The 23,665-nt window shown below is 44.2% G+C and overlaps 1 pseudogene; it reads right to left on the reverse strand.

Moving 5' to 3' along the window:
• Positions 1-15,723: 15,723 nt before the first annotated feature.
• LOC123834437 (ferritin light chain-like) lies at positions 15,724-16,243 on the reverse strand (annotated as a pseudogene).
• Between the last annotated feature and the right edge of the window lie 7,422 nt (positions 16,244-23,665).

Here is a 23,665-nt window from a genome sequence, read left to right on the forward strand (position 1 = left end):
CCATGGAAGGACGGAAAAAGATGGAAAGGTGACCTGCTGGGGTTGGACCTGGGGAACAAATTGGGTTAACCAGAGACAGAAATGCAGAAATCCACTCTGCCCACATGAAACCCCACAGGGATGGAGCCAGAGCTCCTCATGGTCCATCTGACTGTGCCATTTGACAAAGCTCCATGTTCACTGGGAAGGTAGGAAAAAGGTGGCTGCCTAAACTTCATGGCTGCTATTTTATGGCCTCAAGCCATTTGGGATGTACAAGTTGAGGTACAGGTGGTTTGGGGCCAACATCCCAAATGCAGTGACGACCCCCGTTCCCCAGTTCTGGGAAGATGCGGAGGAAATCCTTTGGCACCAAGCAAGCAAACAAACACACACCCAAACAAAACAACACGAAAAGTCTGCACCAAAAACTTTCCACTTGCAAACATGTTTTTGTCACTGTCAAAGGTTTAGGATTGCAACATTTGGGCGTCTTTGGCCCCAAACCCGAGGACTCTGCAGTTTTCCCAAAGCACCTAAAATAAAGAATTCCTTTTGGCAAAAACAGTATGTTTGTAAACAGAAAGCCTTTATTTTTGAGAAACTCAATTCCCCCTTAGATGTAGAGTATTCTGAATAAAGCCCCCGTGGCTATTTTCTGTCTGCTTCTCCCACTCTAGATTGTCACTGGCAGGTAGAAAATATCTCTAGTTTGTGAGTGTGTGTATGGTTTCCATTAACTGGGTGTGTGTTTGGAATTTGTGATTGTCGGCCAGTTGCTGATTGCCTTCTGATGCTTCTTGAGAGAAAGCTTTGCAGATGAGGTGCTGGATTCTTCCAGACTCCAGGTTTCTTGTGCCCCAGGGTCATGAAGCTGGGCGCTTCCCAGAGATAGGGCCAAACCTCCTTGCTTCTTGTCAGACCTACCCCACCCATCTGAACATTGTAACTTGGTGCAAAGCACAGATCTGAAGTTGGAGTAGCTTGTTTTCTAGCTTCTTTGTAGAACAACTTTGCTGCTAAAGATGAGCTGTTTTTCCCTTAGAGGGGGCATAGATGACATCTTTCCCCCCTATTTCTTACTAGCAGAACCTTGGCCCACAGAAGGCTGTAATAATTTTCTCGATTTGGAGGATGGTGGCCTCAGGTCCGAGCTAAAACTTAAAAATAATTCTCACTAAATACTCAAAATTTAAAATACCTTGGTCTAAAATCCTAAGATGGAAGACAGAGTTAAAATTTGTGATATTTCTGGGCTTGGCCACAGAAGGAAGTATATATATATTATATATGTTTTTATTGAGGTGAAATTTAAATAATACGAAATTAACCATTCTAAAGCAGACAATTCAGTGACAGTCAGCGCACCCACAGTGTAACCAATGCCCCTAATTTAGTTCCAGGACATTTTCAATTTTCATCACTCCAGTGTAAACCCTCCTAACCTGTCAAGCAGTTACTTCCCACACTTGCCTCCCCCAGCCCCTGGCAACCACCAATCTGCTTTCTGTCTCTATGGATTCACCTACGCTGGAGATGTCATATATAAATGGAATCATACATACATCTGGCTTCTTTCCCTTAGCATCACGTTTTTCAGGTTCATCCATTTTGTTGAGGACATTTGTCTCTAAAACAAATCCTGTTGAAGAGCTGTTATGTCTCCTATTTAAGGCTGAGTAGGAATTTAGGGAGCATTGGGGTGAACCCTGATGGTTTCGAGGGCCTGGAAAGACTGTACGAGGCTGCAGAAGCCAGGCTCTGCTCAGGGAAACACCCTTTGTCTTCCAACTCTCTTGTACCCTGGTTCTGCCCCAGATGATGACCCCTGGGGCCCCGATGGCATCTCTTGCTCATGGCCCTTGCCATCTTCTTTCCAGCCCTGCTCCTTACATGATGAACTGGCTCCCACTGCGTGAATTCAGTGCCATCCTCCATGGTGCGGTGTGGGTGGGTTCAACAGATTTTAGAGAAAATAAATCTCTCGGAAATCAAGGAGAAGATAAGTAGTGGGTTCTTATACTTCCAGCACTTTTCAGCTTGTTAGGCAGCCATGAGGTCTCATGGGATAGAGGTGGGAGCAGATGGTGTCTTAACACCCAGACAGGAAGAGGGTGCTGGATTAAGAGAATACCAGGAAAAGATTATTTATTAGTCATGAAAAGGTTTTAGTGTATGCCTGTAATAAATTTATTATAAGGATATGAACTTAAAATGATTTGCCATATGACCTTTCCTCTTTTATGTTTTGTTACTATTGTCTTTTCATTTAAAAAAAAAAAAAGCAAAAACCCAGGCTGACATCATTCCTATGATGATTGACTTTACTCATTTTGATGTTTTTCCTTATTTTTATATCCTCCCTATATTTTTAAAACTTTTTCTGGAGGTCAAATAGTCCATCCTTCTGGAATTGGAATTCCTTCATTCTGGAACTGGAAACTTAAGTCTACTAATTTTAATAATTTTTCTGTCCTCCTTAGTTGATCTTGCTGAAACGAAGAGCAGTTACTCTGAGCAGCCTTATTTAGCCACTAGGTGGCGCTCATATGCTATTGTAAATGGGTTCTATCCTTGAAGAATTAGGAAAGCAATTTGTCTTCATTTAAGGTAAATACAGGAATTGGCCACACAACCCGGACGTGCTGCTTTTTGGATTACATGTTTTCTTCCTCCTTCTCTTTTCTTGACTGCCCTTTTCACTATGGCATTATGATCATGTACAGAGACTAAGTTTCAATACTATCTCCATCATTCACTTGCCGTATGACCTTGAGTAAGTCACTTAACTTCAGTGTTCTTAATAGAAAATGAAGTTAATAATAATACATACTTCATAGGGTGGTTATGAGAATAAAAAAAGTTAATATTTATTAAAGCGTTTGTGTTATATGTGTTTGCTTTTTTTCTTTTTTTAATATTGCTGTGTCTTTTTCTCCCCAGCTTCATGAGAAATAATTGACATTTAATGTGTAACTGTAAGGTGTACAACATGATGGTTTGATACACATATATACAGAAGAATGATTACCACAAGAGACTTAGTTATATGCTTGCTGTATTATCAATATTATCAATATTTTTGTTCTTCACTGGGACATTGCTAATCACTTAGACGAATGTTTCCCATATACCAGTTCCAGGACTAGCAATATCAGAATCACTTATGGATCTTACTTAAAATATAGATTTATGAGTATCTATTTTATTAATTTGGGGGAAGGGCTTAGGGATCTCCATTTAAAAGTTTCTCAAGTAATTCTGATGCTCAGCTAGATTTGGAGACAAGTGGCATAGACTACCCAGGACATCTTGCTGAGGTTTGTAGGAAGTTTATGCTGCCTGGACACTGGCAGTTTCTAATTCCCCTTAAACATGGGGTATATGCCATCCAAAGTTCTATCCCCTGGGATGATTCCCTCTCACTACTGTCTTTCAAGGCTGCCCTGGGAATGAGGCTGCACAGCAGCCTTTGGCTAGTTTTGGCTTGTACCCTTATATTCAGCTGACCCCGGGATAAATCAAGCTTGGGCTTTTTCCTCCTCCATTAGCTGTTCAGAACAGACATTCCATGTGGCAATAAGTATGAGCTAAGGAGAGGTAGTGATGCAATGGTGGTGAGTAACGTGGGGGTCTGGGCTGCCTGCTTGTATGGCTTGCTTATGCCCTTGATACGGATGTCTGCTTCACAAGGACTGCAGCTGGGCCTGCCCAACCGTGTGGCTTGATGGGTGTGATGCAACCCATCCCGTCATGGATGACTGGTTACTTGGTGTCCCAGGGTCAGTACTCCATTTCTTCTAGGACCCAATAGCATGGAACTGTTTTCTCTAAAGCGGTGTAGTTATTTGCTGTAGTTGACACGGCCTTTTCCAGAACTCTAAGTGTCTTGAGTTGTGATTTTCCCAATATAGATTGCCAAAAATTCCACAGTGTCTTTTTCCATCACTAATGCTTCTAATGCCATAGGGTCTGCTGGGCCATAAGGCTCAAGGTGTAGACTTGCTGCAGCCTGGACCTTTTTTGGACCCTTTTCCTGTTTGGCTCCTATTCAAAATTTTTGTGTCCTTTGTTAAATGGATGTGAGCAGTATTCCTAACTGCAATCCGAAGAACCCAAAGAAACCCACTGGGTGTTGTGCTGAAGTCTTTGCTTTAGGAAGGGTGAGACAAAATAATTTGTTCTTCCCTTTGGCTAAGATGTCCTGGCATGCCCCAGATCTGGGACCTTTATTGATTGATTGATTGATTGATTGATTGATTGAAGAGTTTATTTTATTCATTTGAGAGAGAGCACATGCTCAAGAGAGATAGAGATAGAGAGAGAGAGAGAGAGAGAGAGATTGAGAATGCACAAGCAGGAAGGGCAGAGGGAGGGAGGTGGGGTGGGAGAAGCAGGGTCTCTGCTGAGGAGAGAGCCCAACACAGGGCTCAATTCCCAGGACCCTGGGATCATGACCCGAGCCGAAGGCAGACGCTCAACCGACTGAGCCCCCCAGGCGCGATCTGGGACCTTTAAAAAGTGTGCTGATGTTGCAGGCAAGTGAATCCTCATGGAGTTACTGCCCACTGGGTTGATTGCATGCGTCTGACTTATGAAGGCCCCCGTGTATTTGCCACTTGTTGCTCGTCAGGTCTGGCTCACACGATGTCATCACCAGGGTGATGTTCTGCAGATGTCCAGCTGGTCCAGGCCTCCTTAGGTTGTGTGATGACAGAGAGGGGAGAGTTCACATAGCCCTGGATCAACACTGGAAGTGAATACCTTTGTCTGTCCTCAGCGAATGCAAACTGTTTCTGATCCTCCTTTTTAATAGGGATGGAAAGGGCACAGTCGCCAGATCAAAGGCTGCATTTTGTGTACCTGAGCCTGTGCTTAAGTTCAGATACCCTGTCTGGCAAGGGACCCTCAGTGCCCACTGTGGGCTGCTGGTTGTTTAAGTTCACGGGAGTCCATCATCCTCCAGTACCCGTCTGGTTTCTGCAGGGACCAGACTGATTAATTAAATGGTGATACGATAGGGGCCATGCCATGCATCCTGTAAATATTTGAGGGTGATTCTCAGCTTTAAAATCCACCCCAGGATATGAGATTGTTTTTAATTTGCTATCTTGGCTGGGCTTGGGGGGCAGTTTTAGAGTCTTCCCCTTGGACTTCCTCGCTATGGTAGCTCTTATCTGTGTGGGCGTTTGCCACTGCCAAGTAATGCCAACCCTGTGATTCATGTGGGGTCTAGAGTAAGGGGTAGGGAGTGGGTTCCCTCACCCAGTGTCCTGATCCTTCAGCGTGGAGTCCTCTAGGGGGATGGATGGAGCAATACTTTGGTTATTTGCTCTGCCTGGCCTCTGGGGGTGCTGTTCTCTCACACTCATCTCTTATCTCTGCCCAGGTAGCCCCCAGAACATGCACTTTGACCTTGCTACTCATTAGGACAATTGTCACTCCAGCTTCCGGTAGCTGAGTCTAGTGGCTGGCCTCTCATATTTTGGGTCCTGTCATCCCCATTGTTAAACCAATGGGCTGCTTCTGCTGTCTCCTAGCACCCTGACCTGCAGAGAAGGGCACCCAGTGAGGTTTTCAGTGATGCTGTCAGCTCTCAGCAGCTCACTCCTCATTGCTTCAGTAGGTGGAATGCCCTCAGGGTCTTCCCACGGACCAGCATCTACTGGGCCTTACAGTCGAGCTGCCCACTCCTCTGAGACTTTCTATTTCTTCCTTCACTGCCCCTCATGGCAGTTCTGGCTCTTCTACTTTCTTAGTATGGCCATCATTTGCTCCAAGCATCCAAGAGCCACTCCAGCAACAGGCTAAGTTCTGCCTCTTGAAGTTCTTGTCGGGGTGTTGTTATCGTATGAATTGTGTCCCCCCTGCCATAAATTCATCCGTTGGAAGTTCTAACCTCCAGTACCTCTGAATGTGATTGTATTTGCATACAGGCTCTTCAAAGGAATAATTAAATTAAAATGAGGTCATTAGTGTGATCCCTAATCTAATCTGACTGGTGTCCTTATAAGAAGAGGAGATTAGGAAGCAGACACACACACACAGAAGAAAGAGAGGGACAAGACAGCCATCTACAAACCAAGGAGAGGGGCCCACAGAAGAAACTAACCCTGCTGACATTTTGACACCAATCTTCTAGACTCCAGGACTGTGAGGAAATACATGTCCATAGTTGAAGTCACCCGGTCTGTGGTGCTTTGTTATAGCAGCCTGAGCAAACTGATACAGGTATTGCATGCATAGCACAGAATAATGTTCCCTTGTCGATACACTCTTCCTTCTGCAACTTTGTGTTCTGCCCCTGACCCAGAGCCCTGAGAGCCAGCACCTCCATCCTCTCTGGGCTCCTGCTGGGGGCCCACATATTGCCTGGGGCCTGTATCTCCTTCAGGGTCCATCCCTTTCCTCCCTTGGAAAGCCCAGCATTTCCCTGGCTCATCATGTGACTTAATGCTAGTGGCCCAAGGTGAGGAGGGGACAGATCCTCTGTGTGTGTGCATCTTGCAGGACAGAGATCTCTGCACAGTGTCCTCAAGCAGTAGGGAGGTGCTAGCCCTGACAGCAGGAGTGGCCTTTTCTGGAGACTCAGAGAGTTCAAGGTATTCTAGGATTCAAGCCCAGAGGGCATCACGCTGGACAGTCCCACCCTGTCTCTTAGGATGTCGTTCTTCTGTACAGGAGCTCTGAGTTTTGACCTAGCAAAGTTGCTGGGCTGGGGGATACAGTTCTGTGTAGCTCTGCTATTTTTATGAGTAAGTCCTGGGCCTGATCCTTAGCTTTCTCTGCACTTTGAATAGAAGTGGCAGGGTCCCTTCACAGACTGGCAAGAAGGCCTTCTGGCTGCCATGCTTAGCAGTCAACTGAAGGTTAATGTCCTTAGGCCTTCATGGTGACTCTCCCAAACATCAGTAGCCCCCAGCAATAGCCACCCAATCTCATCTCTTGATAAAGACTCTTTCCCGTAGGGATTTCTCAAGCAGCTGATGCTTGGGTGTTTCCTGGCCCATAGGCCGCCCTCGCTCACTATGGTGGAAGTTTCAGCACCTACACTTCCTCTCTGAGCCAGGGGCTGTGTGATGGGGTCTTCATCGCAGGCTGGGCAGTGAGTTGTCAAGCTCCAAAATCCTATCAGTGAGCCTCCATTCCCTTTAAGCACTTCTGGTGTGAGGCTGGGTTCCAGGGAGGCAGACCTTAGCATGTGGGATGTTTGCTAGGGGGCACTCTTGTGATCCAGAAGGAAAGAAGCAGGAAGAGGCAGAGTAGAGGCTAGAGAATGCTGCTGTTACCCCATGGGAAGCTGGCACGGCCCTCAGAGTTGTGCTGAATCGGAACAGGAGGGTCAGGCTGTAATGCTCCTGACCCGTCAGTGGGTCCTTGGACTCCAGCTGTCTCAGGAGAGGGGTGTGATCTTGCGTGAGGTGGTTCCCTTCAGCCAAAGGCAGCATCTGTGGAGTACGGACTGCCCTCCCAGCCCTGGGGAAATGCACCCTTCAGTCCTGAAAAAGTTCTGGAAAATGAAGAAGGCATTCAAGACAATAAGCCAAAAGTATTCATTCTATTGGGGTCACTTTGAACCTCACGCTGGTCAAGGCTCAGTGCTGATGCCTCCTTTTGGTGGATGGAGCAGAAGGCTGAGATTGTGCCACAAACTGGAAGCAGCACTTGGACAGGCACGCTGTCATTAAGGGGCTTACTCTTCTTATCCCCGAGTGGAAGTCATCTCCATGAAGGTGTGTGACCCGAGAAGGCTCAGGTCACACTCGGTTACCTTGGTCTCTTGGACACTGGTTCTCGGGTGTGAAATGGAGCGTCCACCTGCTGCTGGGCTGTCATCAAGCCAGAAGTGACACTGAGACAGTCCAGCTGCGATCCGCACATTGGGAGCGGATGAAGGTGAATCAGGAGACTGCCAGCAGAGACAGAGTGGGCTCACGCATGTTTGAACTGCACATCCCAGAGCTGACCACAACAAAAGCTCCAAAGAGGAAAGGTCAGACCCATGAAGTGCTATTTGTTTTCACTGAAACTTCATCCCTCCCACTTAACACCCATCTAACCAGCAACGGAATCAATTACCACGTGTCAGCCCGAAATCTGACACAAGAAATGAAAGAAGGACACAACCTCCCCAGGGGGGTGGCAGGCGGGCAGAGAGGGCTGGGGAGATAGAGAACTCGGGGAGGGAAGCCGTGAATGAGCCACTCTGTCCTGTAATTAAGGGTTAAAGGCAGCCTGAGACCCTGCTTCCCTTCCCTCGTGCCCTCTCCCACGCTTGGAGCCTGGATCACAGTTACCCGTTTGTACTACTGGGTGTTTCTATCGCAAAGAGTGGTCAGCAAGCCTGTGAGGTGATTCGACTTTGCTTACATAAGTTGCTCCATTTAATAATTGAAGACCAAAAGGTTCTAGACATTTATTATTTTATCGAGCTCTAGGAGCGAGAATTCCTGGCAGATCAAGTTCAGCGGCCATGCCTATTTGAGCTGATTGAGTTCCTGCATTTCTTGGGCTTCTGTTAAATGTGGTGTCAGCTCGTCCGAGAGTGCCCAGTTCAGGTGATGTCATTCACTGTCCACATTTATGCAAGTCTCAGAGAGAGCTCCACAGGCTGCTCAGGCAGAACACAGAGAAGTTCAGTGGATGAATCCCAGAGAGAGTGCTGTTTCACCATGTCTGTTAAGTAAGATGTTTTTGTTCATAAAGAACACTTGAACTCTTACACTTTCATTAATAGGGTCTTAGGATAAAGAACCCTCTTGTCTTTAGGTAGAGCATTACATGGACATTTTCTAATGTGTTCTGTAAATGGTTCTGTCTCTCAGATTGCCCCACTATACAGAATGTTCAAAGTGTGAAACACTGATTAAAATGGAACATGGATACAAGAAGCAGGAGGCATTCCTTTAGAGATCCTGGTGGTATAAAAGGTATTTTCATTTATCAGCAGGAATTCATGAAAAGCCAAATTTTTGCTCAACCAGATGATTTAGTAGTCAGTGGAATAGTGCGTGGCATGCTTATGAACGAATCAGTAACTTGTCCGTTGATGTAGTTGTTAATTCCACGTGGTCTTATGGTATCGATACCTTTTTACAACACTACTTTCGGATTCTTTTCTTCTGACCTGCATGATGCTCAGTCTTTGGTTTTCTCATCTGCAGAGAGAGATATGTGTTCTCTCTTTCTCTTTGCTTTTTCAAAGTGATGCCACCTGCAGGCAGGGTTTTCTTTGCTGCCGGCAATGTAATGCTCCCTGCGTCTTCATCATCATACGGGCTCCTTGGTTCCCTTGGCTCAGCTCTGCACCTCTCTCCGGGTAGAAACTGTCCTTGCTGGCTCCCTGACACCTTAAACTCAGATGGGTCTAAGTGGAATCAATCATCTTTCCCTGACTTGTCTCCTCCTTCACATCTCTTCTCCTTTTCCAATGTGGGAGCAAAATCCCAGGGGTCACTTAAGCTTGAAACCCGAGATACTTTCTTGATCCTCCCCATCTCCCTTATCTCCTTCATCATCAGATGTTATTGATTTTTACCTCCTAAATATTTCTCACATTTGCCCCTCTGCCATCCTGCCACTTGGCCTCATTTTATGCCACCGTGTTCTCTTCCTGCCTATTCTGACAGCCTCAGACTCTCACCTCTGTGGATTTACTCATATTTTCCCCGTTTTCTAGAGTGTGTTCCTTTTTGTTTTTTCCTTTTTCTTTTTAACCAGTGAACCTGAAGACTTTAAGACTCAAATCAGGCATCACTTTTAAAAAAAGGAAGTATCAGTTACTTAATTGTTTTCACATCTGTATTTTCTCTTGCGTTCTCCGTCTTCCTTAATTCCCTCCCTGTCCCTCCACCTTTCCCAGTTGGAAAGTATGGAGTCATCTTCTGTCCCACAGATGGTATCAGTTATCCAATGTTGAGTTACTGCTGAATTGCACCTGCTCTCCTTCCTGTCTCCACCATCGACTTTCAAGTTGAAGCCCACCTGGTTTTTGAGTAAGCCATCCACTCATCTCCCAGCAAATCTTCCCTCCTCCTTCCAACCTTCGGCTCACTGTGGGATTCATCTTTTTAAAGTCCTTCGTTGTTCAAAGCCTTCTCTGGACCCATTTTCTGCAGAGAAATGTCCTAACTCCCTAGCACATGTTTGGAGCCCTTTACTCTAATTTACCATTTTAAGGACAGGTGCTGTCTTGTCCCCCGACCCCACCCCCGCCTTGCATTCCCAGTGCCCCCACCCAGCCCCCAGGCCCCCCAGTATCAGCTGCCTAGAGCTGAGCCATCCTTCTCATGTTCTTGGCCTACAGCTGTGCTATTCTTGACTGGGAACTTCTCTGGGTGTTGAAGTCCTACTTACCTTTTAAGACCTAGTGTAAATGGAACCACCATGTGAAGACCCTCCTGGTTCCACCACTGAGAACAGATCGCTTTTTCCTTACAGTCTTGATGTCACTTAGAACCCTAGTTTGCCATTTGCCAGTCAGCCCAGCATTATAGGCACTTAGGTGTCTGTTTTTTTTGAGCTTGTGGACAACATCCTAGGGATGTGTTTGATTGGTGTTTGTGCTCCTTAGGACCTCCATTTAGCAACTACTCATTAAATCCATGACAAGAAATGGAAGCCATGTGTATATTATGTTTATGAATTTTTTTTATTTGACACACAATTCTACATTAGTTTTAGGTGCACAACATAGTGGTTCAAGGTTTATACATTATGCTGCGCTCATCAGAAGTGTAGCTACCATCTGTCACCATGCAACACTATTACAATATCATTGACTATATTCTTTATGCTGTGCCTTTTATTCCCGTGACTTACTCATTCCATAACTGAAAGCCTGCATATATATAACTGGAAGCCTGTATATGAGGACCATGTACTTTAAATGTATATTTCAAAAAGAAAGTTCTTGTTTTTCCTTGAAGTATAATTGACATACATTATATTAGTTTCAAGTGTACAACAAAATAATTCGATATTTGTATGTATTTAGAAATGATCACTGCACTAAGTCAACATTTATCACCATACACACAGAATTTCTCCCTTGTGATGAGGATTTTTAAGATCTACTAAAAGAATCCTTTATTTTTTATTGTGTTCATTTTTAAATCTGCACTATCATTTCTGAAATCTTTATTAATACTGAACACACACTGAATATCTTGTCTTTTTAAAAGCTTAATCCAGTTAAACACTTAATGACTTTGAAAAACATAAAGCAGAATTCATATAAGTACAACAGAAAAGTGTTTCTGAATTGTGATTTAAAAGCAATCATTGGTGGGGCGCCTGGGTGGCTCAGTCGTTAAGTGCCTGCCTTTGGCTCAGGTCGTGGTCCCAGGGTCCTGGGATCGAGCCCCACATCGGGCTCCCTGCTCCGCGGGAAGCCTGCTTCTCCCTCTCCCACTTCCCCCGCTTGTGTTCCCTCTCTCGCTGTATCTCTCTCTGTCAAATAAATAAAATCTTAAAAAAAATAAATTAATTAAAAAAAATAAAAGCAATCATTTGCTGGATTTCAAATTTATGTTTCAAACCGGAGCCCATACACATGAAGCATGAATCAGGTGCCATGCAGTTTGTCTGGTTTTGGTGGGCAGGGCTCCCACTCCAAGAATTTTCTTTTACAGTGACCTCTGATGTTCAGGGACTGGATCAGTGGAAATGAATAGCCAAAACTATATCTTGCTACATAATAAATGCTTGATGGATGCAATGCACAACATATATATATACACAAACACACATGCATATATATAATGTGAACATGTGGACAACAGATGATTTTTAGATGTGCCTCACATACTCATTAGGCATTTTTAGCAAAATTCTCCTCTAGTCTCATTGTCCTGAAGTTGAAATACAAGAAGTTGACCGTGCTTCAGAATCCTGAAGTTTAACTTGGATCTCTTTGAAGTCTTTTATTATGATGGATGAATCATTTCAACATTTTCCTACATTCAAAGGCCCACAGTAAAAGATAAAATCAAGTACCTTACTAATCAAGGATACCACAGAAGACGGGAAATCAGGTGAAAATGTGACATGCGCAGTAATACTAAACTCAAAAACCTGTATCAATCACTACAAATTTCAAAAGAATTTGTAAACATTTAAAGCTCTTAAAAAGTGCACAGGACTGATTTCAGAAACCATTTGGGAAATATTTGGGTGCTATTTCTAATAGAAATAAGCCTCACTTTGATACTTTTCTCAAGCAAATATTTTGCAATAGAGTTTGGTATCACAAATCAAGGATGGAGAAAGGTTCTGTACCTGCCTGTTTGCAAGGGGATTCCCAGGATGGGGCTGGGTTTCCTCCCCATGTCTATGTCAGCTGCTGATGAGAGAAAACTTGCTTTTTTAAGGGAGGCTACTTTTATGTCCAGACGGGGAGGGTTATTACCCACAGACTAAGGTTTTAGGGTTCTTGGAAAAGAGTGCTAAAGACCTGACTTACCCTTTATTCTGCTTTCAACACTCTGAGACAAGCTCTGAGGATGACTAAGCCTTAAAACTGTTTGCTGAGAGCTTCAGAGGAAACTGCCAGCACTCTGGGAGGAACATCAGAATAGGTTCACGGTGGGAACCCACAAAAGAGGAGCTGCCCAGCCCAGGGAGCCAGCGAGAGCACAGGGATTGTTCAGTGGGCTAGCCAGCGAGCAACGCAGACGTAGCTATCAAGACTGTCAAGGGCAAAGATCCAGATCGTGCCCTCAAAACAACAAATTCCAAAGAAGTTTTGAAAGCGAAGACCAGCAACTTCTTATAATCTGGCTTCACCCCCATTTTTAAAAACTAGGAATTGAACCCCCACATAGTTGGGGTCAGACAGCTGTTTGTCCAGCCCAGTCTTGCCATTGTCTTATAGACTTGCTTCATTGTGTTATACCCTGGATCAGAAATCTTCACCCATCCTCCTCTCCTTTAAGGGGCAGCCCAGAGTCTTTAGCTGGTATTTAAAGCCATCTAAAAACTGGGTCAGACTTCCTCTTGTAGGCCTATGTTCTCCATAACTATTCTCTATTCTCCAACATTACTAGAATGATTTTCCTTCTTTACTCTCATCCAATAGAAACTGCCCAGACTCCAACACTGTCTCACATTGCACCACCTCCAGAAAAACCTCCCAGATAACCCAAGATAAATGAGACCATTTTCTCTATTATACCTCTAAGGTGTCTCCTGGCTTGTCACTTTCATGATGCTCAGTCCATGCTGTCTAGTGCTATTGCCCTGTATGTACCCATTGAGAACCCTGGGCTGCTGTAAGCTTATAGACAATAAGGGACACTTTGTTTTTCCTTTTCTATTCACCAGCACTAGACGCAATGCCTAGCATGCACAGCAGCGGTTCAGCATATATTGTTGAGCTAACCAGGTGAATCAGACTTTATGTAATGCTTGGTACCTAAAGTAGTTTACGTATAACCCATCCACCCATCCATCCATCCATCCATCCATCCATCCATCCATCCATCCATTTCTACATTGACTACCTACTCCATCCAGCTCTGTGCTTGGTCCTGGAAATACAGCAAGGAACAATAAAATCATGGTGCCTATCTTCATAGAGTTTACAATTTTGTGGGGGAAAAGAAATAGTCACACAACTAACAATCATGATACGGTGGATTACTCTTTTTTTTTGTTAATATTTTATTTATTTATTTGACAGAGAGAGAAAGCGAGAGAGGGAACACAAGCATGGGGAGTGGGAGAGGGAGAAGCAGGCTTCCTGCCGAGCAGGGAGCCCAATGCGGGGCTCGTTCCCAGGACCCTGGGATCATGACCTGAGCTGAAGGCAGTCGCTTAACCAACTGAGCCACCCAGGCGCCCCACGGTGGATTACTCTTATTGAAGGCTAATTCTGTGCTAGTCATTATGCTAAGTACTTCTTAATATTATCTTATTGAATTTTCATTACCTCCCTTGGATATAAGCATTATTATCCCTTTCTTACAATCAGGGAATAGAAGCTTAGCATGTTTGTTAGCTTAACTGCCCAAAGCCATCTGAGTGAGTGGAAAAGTGGGAATCTGACCCAGACTGACTTCAGAGTTTGTGCTTTTTAACTACCACATGGTATAAACAATTACTAATATTAGAGGGATGACAGATACTACAAATATCACACGTGTTAATTTCCTATGGCTGCTATAACAAATTACCACAAACTTAGTGGCTTAAAACAACCCAAATTTATTATCTTAAAGTTCTGTGGGTCAGAAGTCTAACATGGGTCTCACCAGGCTAAAACCAAGTTGTGGGGAGGACTGCATTCCGTCAGAGGCTCTAGGGGGAATTCCATTTCCTTGCCTTTTCCAGCTAGAGCTACCCACTTTCCTGGACTCATGGCCCCTTCCTGCATCTTTAAAGCCAGCGATGTCACTTCTCTCTGACCAGTCTTTTATCTTCATGTCTTCCTCTGACTGCCAGTGAGAAAGGCACTCTGCTTTTAAGCACTCATGTGATTATATTTGGCCCACTTGGACAATCCAGGACAATCTCTTTATCTCAAGATTCTTTTTTTTTTTATGTTATGTTAATCACCATAAATTATTACATCATTAGTTTTTGATGTAGTGTTCCATGATTCATTGTTTGCGTATAACACCCAGTGCTCCATGCAGAACGTGCCCTCTTTAATACCCATCACCAGGCTAACCCATCCTCCCACCCCCCTGCCCTCTAGAACCCTCAAGATTCTTAATCACAGCTGCATGGCCTGTTACCATGTAAGGTAACATATTAACAGGTTCCAAAGATTAGGGCCTGATATCTTTGGGGGGGCCACTATTCTACTGGCCAAACCATAAGATGATGTAACAGGGGGAGCAGTTTGGAGGTATACGAAGGGTTCAGGCTTCCTGGGAGGTTTAGGCGCCCCAGGATGAGGACCAAGGAGGTGCAAAGCCCCTGAAAAGCCACAGACATAGGGCCTTTCCAGGTCTGAGAGTGACCAAATGTGGTGAATTGGGGAGGGGGAGTGGTTCCTGCTGTGGCTGGAGAGGGTGGCTGGGGTCACATCATGAGAAACATGACTGGCAGGTAGGGGAAGGATTCTGTTGATTCTGGGGACAAAGGGCAGTATGTAAAAGGGTCATATCAGGGACATGATTGATTTGCAAGTTCAGATCACTCTGCTGCTGTGTAGAGAATAGGTTGGTGGGGAGCACAAGTGCATGCAATTAGTATTTCAGTAGTTCAGGTGGGAGAGGTTGATGGCCTGGACTAGGATACGGGCACTGCAGGTGAGGAGAGGGCGGTCTGGCCAGCAGACAGCAGGGTTGGTGATCGCCTGGATGTGAGGTAAGGGAGACATATTCAAGTTTCTTAGTGGGATAACCAGAGTGGGTGGGGCCTTTATGTTGACACGGTGGTGGTTAGAGAAGACCAGGCTTTTGGATGAGGGTGGGGATGACCAGAGCCAAGTGGTTGTAGAAGGAGCAAAGACAATTAATAGAGGAAAGAAAATTTATCATGGTGGTAGGAGGTCAGTGAGTAGAAACAGGGCAAAATTTGGCAGAGTCATTCCTTTTAGTTCTTGTGATGGAATATTTGCAGGGGCCATACTGCCTTTTTTTTTTTTTCTGCAAAAAGCTTTATTGTTTCCATCTGGTTTAGGTCTTGGGCTAGGTCTCCAGGGTGGTTAAGCTGTCTAGTGGCTGCAGGGACAAGCCCTGGGACCAGAGGGGATGCCAGAGGAGCCCCTCAAAGGCTTCTGGGCTTCAGAGGCTCCTAGTCATACTTGCAAGTGATCATTTTGAAGAACTACTTGCCCAGCCTAGCCTGCAGGCCAGCCAGCCTGCAAAGGTGAGTCAGGTGGCCACCATCTTTTTGATGAGTTTCACCTCCTCATCTAGGTAGGACATGGTTCTCCAGGAAGTCACAGAGATAGGGGTGTGTGCAGGCACAACCCAGGGCACACAGATCCAAAAGGGCCTGGTTCAGGTTCTCCTCCAGAACCAGGGTGGATTCCATGGCATCCATTCATCCTGGGATGCTTCTGCACATCCTGGGAGAGGGTGCAGCCACTGTATTGGTTGTGGATCTTCAAGAGAGGCTCAGCACCCTTGCAATTCTCCTAAGCCAGCTCATAGAAGAAGTGGCCTAGCCCTTTAGCGCCACATTGTCCTGGTGGAAATGGAAGCCCAGAGAGTGGTAGGTGTAGGAGACCTGCAGATGCATGTTGACCAGGTAGGTGGCTGACGGCGGCCTCCACCTCAGCGGGATAATTCTGATGAATCTGGGAACTCATGGTTGATCGGTAATAAGGAGCTAACCTCAGACTAGGGAGTTGGCTGGTCCTGAAGACAGAGTGTGGCTGAGAAGATGGTTCAACGAACGTTGTGCCAATAAAAAAAATTGGAGGGTGGTCGCAGGATGGTGGAAAGGACATCCCTGGGTTTATTCCATCCAAACACTGTTGAAGCAAGAGACTGGAGGTGCATTGCCTGCAGAGGCTATATTGTTTTAGGCGGACCCAATACACAATCTTAAAATGTCTTCTGGAAAATTATGCAGCCCAAATATTCTGATTGTTGGTTTGGTTTGATTCAGGGCAACAGATCTGTTATCATATTTCAGCCTCTCCATCTTAATAACCAAACATTCTTGCACATGATACCTTAGGGTGCACTATATATTTCTTCTGATCCTTAGCCTGATGTCAAAATGATTCTTTGGGCACAGTATAATATGACCTTGATTTTTAATAAGATTCATTTTGTTCTTCAGTAAATACATATAGAATTGTATATTTCAACAAGATTAACATTTTGCAAAAAGAAGACTTTAGAGAAATATGTTTTAATGTGAGTTAATTATGGGCCTTAACAAGAAAAAGCAATCAATCCACCACACAACATTGAATTAACCAAATTGCATGCATGCACTTATAACCTAACAAGTTACTTTATATACCTGTCCTAGTATGGGAGTCCGCAATTATCTTGTTTAGGACTCACAGCATGACCACATCTACTAACACATGTTAGGTTTAGAAACTCCATACTGGAAGAGAATAGACTAGATTCTCCCAGCAAGCAAGAACACTTTGGAATTCTGTACTGCCCTCCCATTTACCCCCGGGGACTACAGTTGTCTGCAGGGTGGGTTGACTTGGATGCCCAGACTTCTGTGGAGAGACATCCCTTTTGTTCTTTTCTATAGTCTGTTTCAGCGGTTTTCAAACTTCAGTGAGCATAAGAATTACTCTAGAGGGCTGTATAGATAAAGCCATGGATCTCATGCTTGATTTGCAATATAAGACAATTTTAAGGGTACATTAGTCTTTAATTTTTGCCTTCGGTGTTGATTTTAGAACTTAAGCTCCATAGGGTTCTTAAAAGCTAGCGCAATCTGGGGCTATGATTTTGGAAGGCATTTCAGCACCTACCTCTGAATAGAAGAGGGGCTGAAGTTAGAGACAGCAAGGGAATACACCATTGTGAAATTGATGAAATAACTAGAAGAGGGTAAGCACCCTGAGGTCATGTGTGTGGTAGAGAGGTGCTGGCATAGCAACACAGCAGATATTAACTGTCACATGCCAATGCAAGAACAGAAGTGGACCTAGGATACAGGCAATGAGATTCCTTTCCTTGGGAAGGACCAAGGTTGTCACCTAGTGCTGTGTATACAAGCAAAGGCCTATCGTAGTTTCAGTACAGGGAAGTTCTGGGAGCACCACACAGTTCGTGGGGCACATAATAATGCCACAGCCTTAGCATTGACTTTGATAGTCACGTCGGCACCTGGCATGTTAGAACAGATTTATTCATTTGAAGTTTGTGGCTTTTTATCATTTTGATTACATTTATTTTAAATGTTATTGTAATTTTATAGTGGCAGAAGTGTTCTAAGTAGAGGGAACTTATTCCTAGTTTTGGGCGGGTTCATATTTAAGAAATATTACAATTTAAGCAAGTTACTCAGACTGGGGATATGATGCATTTGGTGTTGCACAGAAATCACTCCAGGAGTTTAATGACTCCAGTCCATTCTCAAACACTCACTGCACACGTGGGGCCTGAAAGTGAGTAGTTAGTAAATGTGGGAAATGTTTTCCTATAAAAAGGGTCCATGTCTTGCTCAACTTAGTGGAATATTGCTGTTTACTATTCCTAAGAACAATGAGAAAGCATGTTATGTCCTTCATAGCTGCTATGTGAAAATGGCACCGAGTATTACATAAAGAAGTCCTTATTAATTTTGTAGTTTCCAAAGTGCTAAGTTATAAAAATATCAGACCCTGAAACCTCTGCATGCCCCTAACACAACCCATATGAAATACAGTATAAAATCCATTTGATAAAAAAGCCACATGTAAAGTGAATTTAGCAGAAAATCCTCTTAGAAAAACAGCCACCAAGATAAGACTTGGGAAAAAAACAAAACAAAACAAAGCAAAGCAAAACAAAACAAACAGAAGCCTGGGAAGGCTATTGTCAGTGCAAACCTTGACTTTCAAGCTGAAATCTCCTTGCTAAGTATAAAGTAAGGAAGAAGCTAGCAGAGGGGCCTTCAGCTTTCTGTGGTCTTAACATGTTATGGGGATTGATGTGTTCACGCTAGCCACCTGCTCATCTTCAAACTCCAGCATCTTGTACTTGCTCAGTGAGTGTCTGAGGAACAAAGGGCGTATGTGCTTCCAGAGTGATTTCTATTCAAGCATCACTTAGTATGTGACTCAGCCCATTGGCAGATGCTGTAAATGAAGTGTTGCTTCTAGACACATGGGATGTGGAGCTTGCATGTTGATTTTAAGAGGGACCGTGCAAGTGCATGCTGCTTTCCTGGGGTGCTGCCTTGCTTCTGTGTACCTGATTCATCATGACTGTGTTCATCCCAGCTTGGCCCAGCTGTATATGCTGCAGCACATCTGACTGCAAGCTCACCCTTGGCCCTTGAGCCTGTTGTGATCAGTGTACTAACCAGCCCGTTTCCGTAGGTGAATGGGGCCTGGAATGACTTCCATTTCCTTCTGCCCTGAGTCTGGTAAGCCTCAGGTATCCTTCCTACGCTAGGTGTCCAGGAAAACTGCAGCCTTACTTTACCCTCTCATCTTTTCTGAAAGCTTGAGTGAGTGGTCCATTGATGAGACTTCTTCCCCAGAATGAGTTTGCATACCAATTTTCCACTAGGATTGGAGCTCCGCCCTGGCTAGGCAAGGATTTTGTCATCCCGAGTCCTGCATCTTTCTTTCCCTGCAGACTCTCAGAGCCCCTGGCACTGGCACAGGTCGGATTCCTGGAGAAGTGCATGGTCAAAGCCTTGGCTCTCTGTTTAAGGCTTGGCTTAGATCTGTTCTCAGCACCCAGCAGAGCTCCTGCCTCTCTGCATAAGTGAGTTGACTTTTCATCTTTATAGATTTTGCTCAAAGCAAAATCTTAATTGCCTATCATTGAAATGGGAACTCTATTACTACTTACTGAAAATGTACATTAGGGGCACCTGGGTGGCTCATTTGGTAAGCATCCAACTCTTGATTTCAGCTCAGGTCATGATTTCAGGGTTGTGGGATCAAGCCCCGCATCAGGCTCCATGCTGGGCATGGAGCATGCTTGGGATTCTCTCTCCCTCTCTCCCTCTGCCCCTTTCCCACTGCACATGCTCTCTCTCTCTCTCTAAAAAAAAATGTACATTGCCATGCCTGATTTCAACTTATATTACAAAGCTGTGATCACCAAGATAGCATGGTACTGGCACAAAAACAGACACATAGATCAATGGAACAGAAGAGAGAGCCCAGATATGGGCTCTCAACTCTATCTTTGACAAAGCAGGAAAAAATATCCAATGGAAAAAAGACAGTCTCTTTAATAAATGGTGCTGGAAAATTGGACAGCTATATACAGAAGAATGAAACTCAACCATTTTCTTATACCATACACAAAGATAAACTAAAAATGGATGAAAGACCTCAATGTGAGACAGGAATCCATCAAAATCCTAGAGGGGAACATAGGCAGTAACCTCTTCGACATTGGCCACAGCAACTTCTTTCAAGACACATCTCCAAAGGCAAGGGAAAAAAAAAGCAAAAATGAACTATTGGGACTTCATCAAGATAAAAAGCTTCTGCACAGCAAAGGAAACAGTCAGCAAAACTCAGAGGCAACCCATGGAATGGGAGAAGATATTTGCAAATGACACTACAGATAAAGGGCTGGTATCCAGGGTCTATAAAGAACTTCTTAAACTCAATACCCAAAAAACAAATAATCAAGTCAAAATGGGCAAAAGACATGAACAGACACTTCTCTAAAGAAGACATACAAATGGCTAACAGACACATGAAAAAATGTTCAATATCATTAGCCATCAGGGAAATTCAAATCAAAACCACATTGAGATACCACCTTACACCAGTTAGAATGGCAAAAATTAACAACGCAGTAAACAACAAATGTTGGAGAGGATGTGGAGAAAGGGGAACCTTCTTACACTGTTGGTGGGAATGCAAGTTGGTAGAGCCACTTTGGAAAACAATATGGAGGTTCTTCAAAAAGTTGAAAACACAACTACCCTATGACCCAGGAATTGCACTACTGGGTATTTACCCCAAAGATAGAGATGTAATGAAAAGAAGGGGCACCTGCACCCCAATGTTCATAGCAGCAATGTCCACAATACCCAAACTGTGGAAGGAGCCGAGATGCCCTTCAACAGATGAATGGATAAAGAATATGTGGTCCATGTATACAATGGAATATTACTCAGCCATCAGAAAGGATGAATACCCACCATTTACTTCGACATGGATGGAACTGGAGGGGGTTATGCTAAGTGAAATAAGTCAATCAGAGAAAGACAATTGTCATATGGTTTCACTTATATGCAGAACATAAGGAATAGCATGGAGGACATTAGGAGAAGGAAGGGAAAAATGAAGGGGAGGAAATCAGAGGGGGAGATGAACCATGAGAGACTATGGACTCTGGGAAACAAACTGAGGGTTTCAGAGGGGAGGGTGGTAGGGGGATGGGTTAGCCCAGTAATGGGTATTAAGGAGGGCATGTGTTGCAATGAGCACTGGGTGTTATATGCAAATAATGAATCATGGAACACTACACCAAAAATTAATGAAGTGAAGTAGGGTGACTAACATAACGTAATAAAAAAATGTACATTAAGAAGAGTATTCATATGGATTCAGAAGTAAAATCCAAGTGTAGGGTTGGTATATCTTTGGGATCCCTCTAAGCAATCCCACAACTGTTGTGATCCTGGTTCTTGGCATTTGGTGTAACTGGAAAAGGGAAATCAGAGGCTTTGAGCTGGTTTATCAGTTTATAGTACCTCACCATGAAGGTTTTTTATTAGTTTCTTTGTTGATTTTTTTTAACCTATTTTGCAGGAATGGCAGCTATTGAGCTAACCAATTCCCAGTCACTCATCCATTTGTCAGTCCGAGCATGAGATACAAGTCATCCTGCCATCTACACTGAGCAAATGGGGAGCGGCAGTGTTAGCTATTGCCTGGACTTCAGGAGAAAGGAAAGTCTAGGGTGCCCTGAACTATTGGACATTCATTTGGTTTCCAGGTTGACATGGGCAGTAAAAGAAATATTAAGATGTAGAAGAAGTGTAGGAGACAGTGAATTCTTGTTCTTTTATTCTCTGAGATATCCTCCATTATTCTTGGGGAGAAGAATCAGGCTCTTTCCCCAGTGAAAAGGATCAAGCTACTAGACAAAGGGCATGGATGAGAGCATCTATTTGTGGAGACTAAGTATTTGAAACCCACTTTGTGAACTACCACACTACCAGCTCTTGTTCTGGCTCCTTTGCTTTTCCCTGCCCAATCTGTGATTTTCACTGCTCTCTACTCTCTGTGCTGGAATCCAGTGTCCAGATGCATAGTTGGATGTATGTCTTTTTTCTTTTCTTTAAAGATTTATTTTATTTATTTTAGAGAGAGAGAGTGTGCGAGAGCATGAGCAGAGGGAGGGGCAGAGGCCAAGGGAGAGAGAGAATCCTGCTAAGTGTGGAGCCTGATGCGGGACTCAGTCCCAGGACCCTGAGATCATGACCTGAGCCAAAACCCAAGAGTCAGCTGCTCAACCAACTGAGCCACCCAGGCCACCCCTGGATGCATGGTCTTTAGACCAAGCGCCATCCCTTTCACAAGCAAAGCTGTCTTCTTGTGGGCCCCTTGGTGGGATTTTAAGATGTCTCAGAGAATTGGATGTATGATGATGGTTTGTAATTTGAAGATGGATGGCTTATTATAAATACCAAAGGCAATGCTAGCCAAGAAAGTAGGTTTGAGGTTTGGTTGTTGGGGTAGAGGATTACAATAGCTTCCTTTCCAATTTTTATAGGAAAAGTCAAGTTCCAAAACCTGGGAGTGGGGGTTTGAGCACAGGGAGAAGATGAGATGATGATGCAGGGCAGGATGAGACTGCATGCTGTGGATACTTGGAACGATCACAGGCTATACTGAAAACGTGAACTTTCCCAGCATCTTCACTCACTAATGAAAACTTTGTGACATCCGAGATTGCATTTATCTTTTAAATTCCCTTTCTAACCATTGTTTTGGGTAGTCTGGTACTTCATTAGTAATGATTTTACTGACAGTTCCCTTAAACAGTCTCTAGATTCAGGTGGAGGAAGATGGATTTTTAACTAATCTTTTTTGGCATAAACATATATCAAATAGGAGACTAACTATTCTTTCCATTTTTCATTTGTTTTCTTTGGTGTTATCTGACATTAGGTTGTCAGAACAAATTAAAGCAGCAAGTGAGCAATAATTGCTTTGTGATATAAAAAGATGGGTAAAAATTGCTTTTTAACTAAGTAGATGCTCTATTTCCTCCATCTCAAACATTTAAGGCGAGCAACTGTGTATTTAGCAGACAGGCTTATGGATGTATTTATGGATCTGGCCCATCTTTTGAAAGTGGGGATTTGTACTGAATAATTTGGATTTGTGGATTTCATGGCTCAGCTCTCCTTGATCAGTGCCAGCCTCCTCTTCCTTTTGCATGATGCACACATGGTCTTGCTATTAATGCTAGTCTTGTCTGCCCACTATACCTTTTCTTTTCTTTTTTTTTTTTTAAAGATTTTATTTATTTATTTGACAGAGAGAGTCACAGCGAGAGCAGGAACACAGGCAGGGGGAGTGGGAGAGGGAGAAGCAGGCTTCCTGCTGAGCAGGGAGCCCAATGCGGGGCTTGATCCCAGGACCCTGGGATCATGACCCGAGCCGAAGGCAGTCACTTAACCGACTGAGCCACCCAGGCCCCCCCCCATACCTTTTCTTCAGACCATCCACCAACATCCTACGCTGCAGCTGACCCCCTTTCCATATAACTGAACTGTTAAGAGCAGCTGGATTCTTTCTAAAAATCCACATCAAAACCCAATTCGAGAGCAGAGTAACAAACTCCTTAGAACCCTAGGCCCAAGATGCATGGAGGCATGCAGAAAACAAACCACTTACCATTGTCATTTTCTTTTTAAAGATTTTATTTATTTATTTGAGACAGAGAGAATGAGAGACAGAGAGCATGAGAGGGAGGAGGGTCAGAGGGAGAAGCAGACTCCCCGCCGAGCAGGGAGCCTGATGCGGGACTCGATCCCGGGACTCCAGGATCATGACCTGAGCCGAAGGCAGTCGCTTAACCAACTGAGCCACCCAGGCACCCCCATTGTCATTTTCTTA

Source organism: Mirounga angustirostris, unplaced genomic scaffold, assembly GCF_029215605.1.
Source record: "Mirounga angustirostris isolate CCGP_5_RB_7025 unplaced genomic scaffold, mMirAng1.0.hap1 SCAF_1, whole genome shotgun sequence".
NCBI classification, from domain to species: Eukaryota; Metazoa; Chordata; class Mammalia; order Carnivora; family Phocidae; genus Mirounga; species Mirounga angustirostris.